This window comes from Saccostrea cucullata, unplaced genomic scaffold (assembly GCF_032062105.1).
Source record: "Saccostrea cucullata isolate Sc308-1 unplaced genomic scaffold, CSIRO_AGI_Scuc_v1 ctg1615, whole genome shotgun sequence".
Lineage (NCBI taxonomy): Eukaryota > Metazoa > Mollusca > Bivalvia > Ostreida > Ostreidae > Saccostrea > Saccostrea cuccullata.
In genome coordinates this window covers 32,818-43,580 of record NW_026938994.1, presented here as the reverse complement: position 1 = coordinate 43,580, position 10,763 = coordinate 32,818, and the positions used below count along the sequence as shown (strand labels likewise).

At 32.6% G+C, this 10,763-nt stretch overlaps 1 long non-coding RNA gene across 1 annotated transcript; it reads right to left on the bottom strand.

Annotated features, from left to right (window-relative positions):
• Window positions 1-6,575: 6,575 nt before the first annotated feature.
• On the bottom strand, window positions 6,576-8,727 carry LOC134251999 (uncharacterized). Its single transcript, XR_009988879.1, has 2 exons — window positions 8,648-8,727; window positions 6,576-7,437 (listed from the first exon to the last, which is right to left on the bottom strand). It is a non-coding gene; the product is annotated as an uncharacterized LOC134251999 (long non-coding RNA).
• Window positions 8,728-10,763: the final 2,036 nt, after the last annotated feature.

Below are 10,763 nucleotides of genomic sequence, written 5' to 3'. Positions count from 1 at the left end.
AATGCAGATACGCCAAGATATGTAAACTTGTTTTTAAAATGTTTATTCCGTTTATAAAAAAATATGAATGCATGAATTTAATTCCTGTCCGCTATTTCCATGCAAGCGGATTTTTTAAAGTTTACTTTTTTGAATATTTTATCAAAAATGTTTAAAACACTAAGCTTTAATTGTTTATAATTATTTTCTTCGACTGTCTTAGTTATGGAGTAAAAACAATATAAAGAGGCAAAGGATGTTGACAGAGGATTGTCTTATGAATGGTTTATATACCGTACCTTAAATTGAAACTTTCTTTGAACTTATACCTAACTTTTTTAACTTTTAACTTCTTATTTTTTTTTTTTTTAGTAAATCACACTTAAAATCGGTCACAAATATTTCTACACATTCCTCTTTCACCTTTTTTTTTTTAAATTTTGAGGGCACCTTTTCCGTGTTTCACTTGAACATAACATTTGTATATATTTTTTTTTTACAAGGACCGCTACTATGATCTCAAAAAATGATTTATGTTCATTGTATAACTTGATAAGAGATGGTTAATTGCACCGTTCTTGTCTCTTTTTTTATATATGCACACTAAACGGAGCTAGAATTTTCTGTGCGAAATCATAGTTTCATTACAATTTTGAAGAAATCTATTTGAAATTGAAACTGAATGAATATATTATTACGCAATAAAGGAAGGCCCGTAGGGAGCCATTTTATTTGTGTGTGTGTCGGGGGGGGGGGGGGGGGTTACAGCTATATTTTTTCAGTTGTGGGCACTTTCAACTACAAGATATTTCTTGTCAAGCAAAAAAAATTTTTTACGGCCAGGAAAGGTCATCTATTCATCTTCCTCCGTGACATTGGCTAATTTGACACCTAATAAAAGCTTTTCACATTTCGATGCGATTGTCTTAACCAAAAATGAAATATTACGTCCAACACACGTTTTTTTTGTATGAGGCGATGCGGTAAAGTAAAAATCTGCCGCTCTTATCCATTTTTACTTAGTTATTAGTTCAAAACATAATACTTTATCGATATATCGAAATTAAAATATACAGTGTATATATATATATATGACTTGATTTCGCCTGCCCCCCCCCCCCCCAACTCTGTGACGTAGCATCCTTTGAAAAGAGTGTGGGGGATAGCCAGAATAAAAATTCATTTTACCATAAAACTAATGTGTCAACTACAATGGGGGGATTGTCCAAACTCGAATTCAATTTCGCTTTTTTTTTTTGGGGGGGGGGGGGGGGGGGTTAGTTGGTTAGGTTCTCACTCACTTCTTGCAATATCATTTTTTCTTAATCAAACATAATACACTGCCTTTTGTCCTGTTGTGCACTAATTTGACTATGCTGCAACAAAAAAGGGGAGGGGGGCAACCGGACTTTCAATGTAGCCCCCCCCCCTCCCCGATGCTACTTGCGTGCGACTGTAATATAGACAGTATTTGTCGTTCAATGCAAAAATATTTGAGCTTGTTTATTAATTCCTTTCCTTAGCTATAGAGTCATTTTAGGATTATGATATAAACTTCAGTATTTCGATTTCAACGGTAATTTAATGAATGTCGAGATATGCGGGGTATCTACATACCTATAAATGTATCAGAGTTGAAGATTTCAGCGTAAAACGAGACTTACGTATTTACTTCATATCATGAATTCCGTAGTCAGTGAAATCTTTTTAATGATTTTATTTTAACCTTTAGTATTAAGTACGAAAGCCTACAAGGGTCAAATTAGAAAATGAAGAAAAAAAATTAAGTCGTAATAACGACTTTTTATCTCGTAATAACGACTTTTTATCTCGTTATTATGACTTTCTTAAGTCGTAATAACGACTTTTTATCTCGTTATTACGACTTTCTTAAGTCGTAATAACGACTTTTTATCTCGTAATAACGACTTTTTATCTCGTAATTACGACTTTCTTAAGTCGTAATAACGACTTTTTATCTCGTAATAACGACTTTTTATCTCGTTATTACGAATTTCTTAAGTCGTAATAACGACTTTTTATCTCGTAATAACGACGTTTCATCTCGTAATAACGACTTTCTTAAGTCGTAATAACGACTTTTTATCTCGTAATAACGACTTTCTTAAGTCGTAATAACGACTTTTTATCTCGTAATAACGACTTTTTATCTCGTAATAACGACTTTCTTAAGTCGTAATAACGACTTTTTATCTCGTAATAACGACTTTTTATCTCGTTATTACGACTTTCTTTAGTCGTAATAACGACTTTTTATTTATTTTTTTTTTTCATTTGAAATATTTTTTTTTAACTTGATCCTTCTAGGAGAGAAAACGGAAACGTGCCCGGTATAACGGTGTCGTGTAGCTGAAAACGCGATGATTGTTTAGTTATAAAATTGTCAAAAACAGTTGCACCAGAGTTTGACAATTTATTTATGACAAAAATCTGTAATTATTGACAACATTTGGACGTGTTTTGTTTACACACTTATAATCTAAATCAAAATGCCGCTAAATTGAAGACTTTAGTGTTGCACATCGCAAAAATCATTTCAAAATATTACTAGTAAATATAATACATAAGCGCGTGTCGAAAGCAAACTAAAGTGGGGGGGGGGGGGGGGGGCAAAACCAACAAAAAATGTTTGGGGGCTACTCAGTAAGCCCCAATTATTAATGCCTATGTAGACTATATAATGTATTTCTTTGCAAAAAAGGGGTTTAAATTGTTGTTCAAGTGTTCTTCGTTCACAGACAAAAACTTTGAAAATATCAACGTGAAAGTCTATGTTATATATAACCAAATTACCATATATATAGTTATGTTTAAGAAAATAATAGGGAAGTCTCCACCCCCGCCCTGCAACGTTAACGTGCCTAATAAGCAGATGATACTCATTTTATTTTGTCAGTTTGATGTATAAATCAACTTCACGAAGCGGTCATAAGTTTCCAGAATACGGAAAGGTCAAAAATAGCAAACCATTGAAAATATACTTAAAAAAGAAATTCGTAATAACGAGATAAAAAGTCGTTATTACGACTTAAGAAAGTCGTTATTACGAGATAAAAAGTCGTTATTACGACTTGAGAAAGTCGTAATAACGAGATAAAAAGTCGTTATTACGAGATAAAAAGTCGTTAATACGACTCAAGAAAGTCGTAATAACGAGATAAAAAGTCGTTATTACGAGATAAAAAGTCGTTAATACGACTTAAGAAAGTCGTAATAACGAGATAAAAAGTCGTTATTACGAGATAAAAAGTCGTTATTACGAGATAAAGAGTCATAATAACGAGATAAAAAGTCGTTATTACGAGATAAAAAGTCGTTATTACGACTTAAGAAAGTCGTTATTACGAAATAAAAAGTCGTAATAACGAGATAAAAAGTCGTTATTACGACTTAAGAAAGTCGTTATTACGAGATAAAAAGTCGTTATTACGAGATAAAAAGTCGTAATAACGAGATTAAAAGTCGTTATTACGAGATAAAAAGTCGTTATTACGACTTAAGTAAGTCGTTATTACGAGATAAAAAGTCGTAATAACGAGATAAAAAGTCGTTATTACGAGATAAAAAGTCGATAAAAAGTCGTTATTACGACTTAAGAAAGTCGTTATTACGAGATAAAAAGTCGTAATAACGAGATAAAAAGTCGTAATAACGAGATAAAAAGTCGTTATTACGACTTAAGGAAGTCGTTATTACGAGATAAAAAGTCGTAATAACGAGATAAAAAGTCGTAATAACGAGATAAAAAGTCGTTATTACGACTTAAGAAAGTCGTTATTACGAGATAAAAAGTCGTAATAACGAGATAAAAAGTCGTTATTACGACTTAATTTTTTTTTCTTCATTTTCTAATTTGACCCTTGTAGGCTTTCGTAATTAAGGATTCTTTAACCTGTAATAATTATTTCCCCGACAAAGACTTTACTGTACCAACATTTCATGATTCAACATCTATCTTGGAAAATAATAATCTTGTTTCCTTCTGTTGAATCGCAATTAAACTAGAGGTACTGTGAGCGATGAGCTCACTAAATGATACCCCCCGCCTCCCATATGGTTATAACTGGTGAAAAAGTCCATCTTTTCCTGTGGCCGGGAAACCCAAAATATCTGTCGGATCAAAAAGTAAAATAGGAGGTGCACAATGGCAATATGTAATAAAGAGTCTGTGAAAGTTTCATCAAATTTCATTCAGTGGTATGAGAGGAGTTGCGGATAAGAGATGGGTACCCCAAAGCGTAACAGACGGACGGACAGACGGACGGACAGACACACATTTGGTTATATATTGGGTACATCAAGTCCAAGTCCTATTGGATACTGCTTATTGGATACAAAAAAAGTGTACACACGAGAGAGCATTATTTGGGTAGTTACTGTTCAAATCTTATTGGATATTAATCCTCGTGTCCTTATTTTATTGGGTTTTTTCTTATTGTTTTTTATTCATTTTAAATTTATTATATATTTAATATTTGCTGGTAAATTCAGACAAGACTGAAAACCTTTGGTTTTGAACCCATATATTTGTCAATTTCTGTGATATAGCTCTTTTATTGCAACACCTAACTAATTTGTTCTTAGCAATAAGGATGTACACCTGTATATTAATTGCAAAATATCTAATATTAAAATATATGAATACCTAAGTGCAAAAAAACTGAATTGTGAAAACACAACTCAACACATCTCAGACTCTGTTCAACCTTTCTTGAATAACAAAATTAAGTATTTAAGGAGAAACCTTTTTGAGTCATGACCAATTAATAATAAGCAAATGCCCATTACATGTTGGACAGAATGAAGGTATCCAACAGGCATTGGACAGGTGTCCAATACCTGTTGGGTTGTATTTTGACGAAGGGATAAAACTACCCAAGAACAATTGAACATGTGTACATTGTCCAATTCTATTTGGGTTTCTTGAATCTCCTCATCAAAATGCAATCCAACAGGTAATGGACACCTGTCCAGTTCCTCTTGGATATCTACATCCCACCCAACAGGTAATGGACACTTGTCCAATTCTTCTTGGGTTTCTTGAATTGTTTCATCAGAATACCACCCAACAGGTAATGGACATCTGTCCAACTCCTCTTGGATATCTACATCCCACCCAACAGACAATGGACACTTGTCTAATTCTTGGGTTTCTTGAATTGCATCATCAAAATACAACCCAACAGGTAATAGACACCTGTCCAACTCCTCTTGGATATCTACATCCCACCCAACAGGTAATGGACACTTGTCCAATTCTTCTTGGGTTTCTTGAATTGTTTCATCAGAATACCACCCAACAGGTAATGGACATCCGTCCAACTCCTCTTGGATATCTACATCCCACCCAACAGGCAATGGACACTTGTCTAATTCTTGGGTTTCTTGAATCTCCTCATAAAATACAACCCAACAGGTAATGGACACCTGTCCAACTCCTCTTGGATATCTACACCCCACCCAACAGGTAATGGACACTTGTCCAATTCTTCTTGGGTTTCTTGAATTGTTTCATCAGAATACCACCCAACAGGTAATGGACATCCGTCCAACTCCTCTTGGATATCTACATCCCACCCAACAGGTAATGGACACTTGTCTAATTTTTGGGTTTCTTGAATTGCATCATCAAAATACAACCCAACAGGTAATGGACACCTCTCCAACTCCTCTTGGATATCTACATCCCACCCAACAGGTAATGGGCACTTGTCCAATTCTTCTTTGGTTTCTTGAATTGTTTCATCAGAATACCACCCAACAGGTAATGGACACCTGTCCAACTCCTCTTGGATATCTACATCCCACCCAACAGGTAATGGACACTTGTCCAATTCTTCTTGGGTTTCTTGAATTGTTTCATCAGAATACCACCCAACAGGTAATGGACATCCGTCCAACTCCTCTTGGATATCTACATCCCACCCAACAGGTAATGGACACTTGTCTAATTTTTGGGTTTCTTGAATTGCATCATCAAAATACAACCCTACCTGTCCAACTCCTCTTGGATATCTACATCCCACCCAACAGGTAATGGACACTTGTCCAATTCTTCTTGGGTTTCTTGAATTGTTTCATCAGAATACCACCCAACAGGTAATGGACACCTGTCCAACTCCTCTTGGATATCTACATCCCACCCAACAGGCAATGGACACTTGTCTAATTCTTGGGTTTCTTGAGAATCGCCTCATCAGAATACTACCCAACATGTAATGGACACCTGTCCAATTCCTCTTGGATATCTTCATCCCTTCAATAGTATATAAACTAAAAGGTATTGGACATTCTTCTTGGGTTACTCAAATTTTTTTTCATAAGAAAGAAAACCCAAGAGGTATTGGACATTGGTTCAACTCTTCTTGGATATTACATCCCAACATTAGAATAAAACCCAACAGGTGATGTTTACCTGTCCAATTCTTCTTGGGTTACTTATGCCCTTCATTAAAATTGTCAAATTTGTCTTGGATATTTATACTCTTGCATTAGATTGCAAACCCAATAAGTATGACATTTACCTTCCCTAGTTGAATTCAAATTTATCTGCATAAGCATACATAAGTCCAAAACATATTTAATACTTTAATTCTAACATTCCACATCTCATTCAGTGTACACTTTACAAATGATAGGAAATATATAAGCATTTTGTGCCTAAACTATTTGGCTTTTAAAGAATTTTATAACCATGTTTGCAAAATTTAAATTTAAATATTGGAACTTGGAGCAAGTTATTACAGGTAGAGCAAGATGCTGAAAACCATATTGATAAATAGATCACACCCTTGATAAAATATTTGCCTTCAGTTGCTAAGATTGTGTTGTATTATATGGAAAATTTCTATAATCCTGTTTATTACAGATACATGTACAATGCATATTTTCCCTGTAATAATAAAAATACTTCTGAGATGTAAAAGAATGGATTAAATAGTCACCGATGTTAAAAGATATTACATGATCTCATTAATCTTGTTTGGAAATCACAAACTTAGTTTTGAAGCCGATAAAACAGTGTCGCATTAGAAAACTCAGTTACAAGTACAATGAATGAATTCGTTGTATCAAAACTTTAAAATAATTGATGCACTATGACCAAATCTTTTCGACAAATCGGGATAAAGATATAAAATCAAATCATCACTGTTATAAGTCTTAGAGCTAGAGAAAAGTCATTACATGCCCAAATTTTACATGTAAGACTTTGATCCTATATTTCAATAAATGTCAAAATGGTTTTATTTTTGTTTCTGTTCAATACTTTCTTCTTCAGGGTCTCTCATGGCCTATACTGTATGATACCTTCATTGACCCTGCTCTTTTATATTGCCATATGTTTATCCAGTAGCAGTGGTTATGCTCAGGCAATCTTTGAAATATTCCTCATTTCATGCATCTCCTTCAGTTCTGCCTCTGTCCATTTTATTCATTCTGCAATTAGATAAAGGCATTTCTTTGCCGTATAAAACATGTTTTTCTTGACTACAGCAAGATCACCCTTTGTGTTGATCAAACCCAACCAAGAAGTAGAAGTATATTTCTTATTCAGAAATATGTATTGATAAATAAAATGGAAGAAAAACTAAATTCTATCAACTCTTTTTTTTTTCTCCTACGTCTAACTGCATCTTCATCCTACCCTCATCCGCCATAATTTTATCAAAACGGAATCATCATTCAACACACAAAACGATGTTGCATATTAATTAGACAGTATGTTAGTTTCTGATTGTTAAGAAGGAGATTTTAAAAAGATTTTACACCTATTCCTTGCAAATTTTAGACTTCTAATGTAACACTAACAGTACATTAGGGGTACATAATCTTCAAAAACATCTCTACACTTAATGATAAAGCCTTCACATTAGTATTGTTTTTAGCCCAATGGTTCTGCTAAAGAGGATTTAAAATTGACCAAAACCTTACTAACTGCTTTGAAATTATATTGACAGGGACAGAGACACACTTGACACTCCATCCCCCTTCCTGGGGTATGCTTTGCACAAAATTTAATTAAAATTGCCTAAGCTGGATAGAAGTTGAAAATATGAAAAATTACAGTCAAACAGATTATGAATAACTTTCAGCACATCAGACATGAAGTAGTGATCCTTAAATAAAATACACCTACAAGATGAAGCTGTTTTATTCCTTTGAAGTGATATCTAGTATTGTTTCTTTTCCTGTATGCCACCTCTATCAGAACAAAATGTTATACATGTATTAACATAACCTATGACCGTATAGTACCCCAGTATTTACTTTACAATTAATTAAGTTCTGGAACCAACCCTCAGATGCCCTTAAAACAAATGATTTTAAACTGGCAAAGGTAAAGGACATCTGAAGAATTTAAAATAAAATGATAGTACAAACAAGCAAACAGTGTGCATGAAAATGTTGGCAAACACTAGAAAAAATACTAAGGTACTTTCTCAAACTTAACATGAATACTAAAGAGGTTTTATGTAGCTGTATTGCACATACCAAAAGCTTTCCTGCAGTTAAAGGTTGGTTGCCTAGTAGTTATGTAGTATGTACAAGTTTTTCCCTCTATCTCTTCTAACTTAAGAAGAGAAAATGTCTCTAAAAATCTTATGGTTGGCATGAATTATTCCTGTTCATTTTACTGATTACTTACAATTGTCCTATTTCTGAGGGTCATCTTCTGCTGAGTGTGTTCTCTGCAATGTTCACAATTGAAGTTCCTGTTTGACCTGTTACATATTGAAAATCCTCAATAAACGTGATTATGGTTTTAATTTCCATTGTAATTATTGATTACTTTTATTAAAAAAAATCTAAACCAATTTATTGTAACATAATACTTAGGAAAATATTTATGTAATATCAATGGAAAAAAGGAATCATTATCTCCAGTTATCCTAAAATCACAAGTAAGCATTAATCATATAAATTCACAAACGTAAACCCATTAGCTTTTTGTGCTATTAAATCATAGTCATCGCTGTGCAATAAAGGAAATCAAGTACTAATCCACAGCTTTGTGGCAATAAAGTTACTATCCCCGAGTAAAAAGTGAGAAGCCCAAATATAGAGGCAAAAATTAAAAGGTAACATTGAAAAAAAGTTCATCGTGAAAAAAGTCAGGGTATTAACTACAGATAATTCTTTTTAAAATTAAAGTTTAATTTAATTTTAGCTAGTAAAATTTAATCATATATAAATTAATGATTAAAAAAATGAAAAAAAAAGATTTTAAATATTCCTTTTCTGGTCATTCACTAGTTCGTATAATTATAACGAAGCAAAAATCAATTTGTTTTCATCTTGAATCATTTAAAGCCATATATGGCGTATGTACAATGAAAATTATTAGACTAAAATTATAAGAACTTATTATTTGTATCATTACTTTATATAAACATTATAAAGATAGAAATTTTCCGTAAATTACAAAATCTAAGTCAATTGCGTTATAAAGATATCAAAATTTAATTTGGATTCTCAGAATTTTCTCCGACTTGGAAGAAAATACAGATTTAAATAACACATTACAGAGAAGATACAATCGTATTATTAGATAAAACGAGGTGTTCTCCGTGCTCCGAATTGTATGAAAAGCTTTAATTTAAATGTATTAACTATATTTCTGTACTTAATTTTGTATTTTTCAAAAATATATTTTTTGATCAGTTACGCAATATATGGCTTAAAAAGAAAAAAAACGCTACATAATTGCATGACACTTATCATTGAGCTGATTGAGTGAATGTATATAATTTAATAATGAGATATCTGTGAGGCATATATGTGAAAGCAAATATTGCTATATTAAACAAAGGAAAGGGGGGAATTCAAACTAGGAAATAAAAGATCGATTTTAAGTAAATCAGTCTTGTAGTACTGCAAAATGGATGCAGTTGTGGAGATTTATGGATAATGTGAGCATGCTGTCTGGAATATTTCCATATTAGGGAATTTAATAGCAAAAAAGAGTGAAAGTACCGGTGGAGCTTTTCATGTATTACATGTGTATTTTAAAATTCCCAATAGCCCAAGGGGATTCCTCAGTGCAGAAAAACATAAGCCCCATCCTCAAAAATGGAAGCCCCGGATGTAGCGCGATGCTAATTACACACCCATCATGTGAAATAGTTATAGTAGCCCTATATCAATTTCAGTATTGTTTTAAATTAATTAAAACAAATGACAAAAACAATAATTAAAAAAAAATCAAAATAAAGCAGACACTCATTTTTTATTTTAAAAAAAGTGTTAAATCTAGACCCTAAAAAGGGCATGGTAATCAAGGAATCAAAAGGGCACTTTGTGTCGCGACAGGATCTCACGAGGGCACTTTGAAAACAAATGTTAATGTCATTGAAATTATATTTAACATTTTTAAATTTTTACATACTTTAACATGTTTGATTACTTTTAATATTCTTTGATATTGAAATCTTTATTTAAAACAAGTTATTTAAAGATAAATTCATATATCTGTATTCCATTCTTTTTTTTTTAAACAATGTTTTAATTATTGATTCAGAAACAAAAAGAATATAAAAAAGGCATTTACATCCAATTTCTTCAATAAAAAAAATAGTAAGGTTACACTTGAGAAAGTAATGGTATTAATCTAGCTGAAACAGGTGCAAAAATTATTAAAGTTTGGAGGTATGATTGTTTTTTTTACCTGCTTGGACTGTTATTTGTTTACAAGTACAGTCAATTTAAACATTAAAGGAAAATACTTTTTTCAGGGAAGGGGGGATGGGCATTTTGAAAAATAC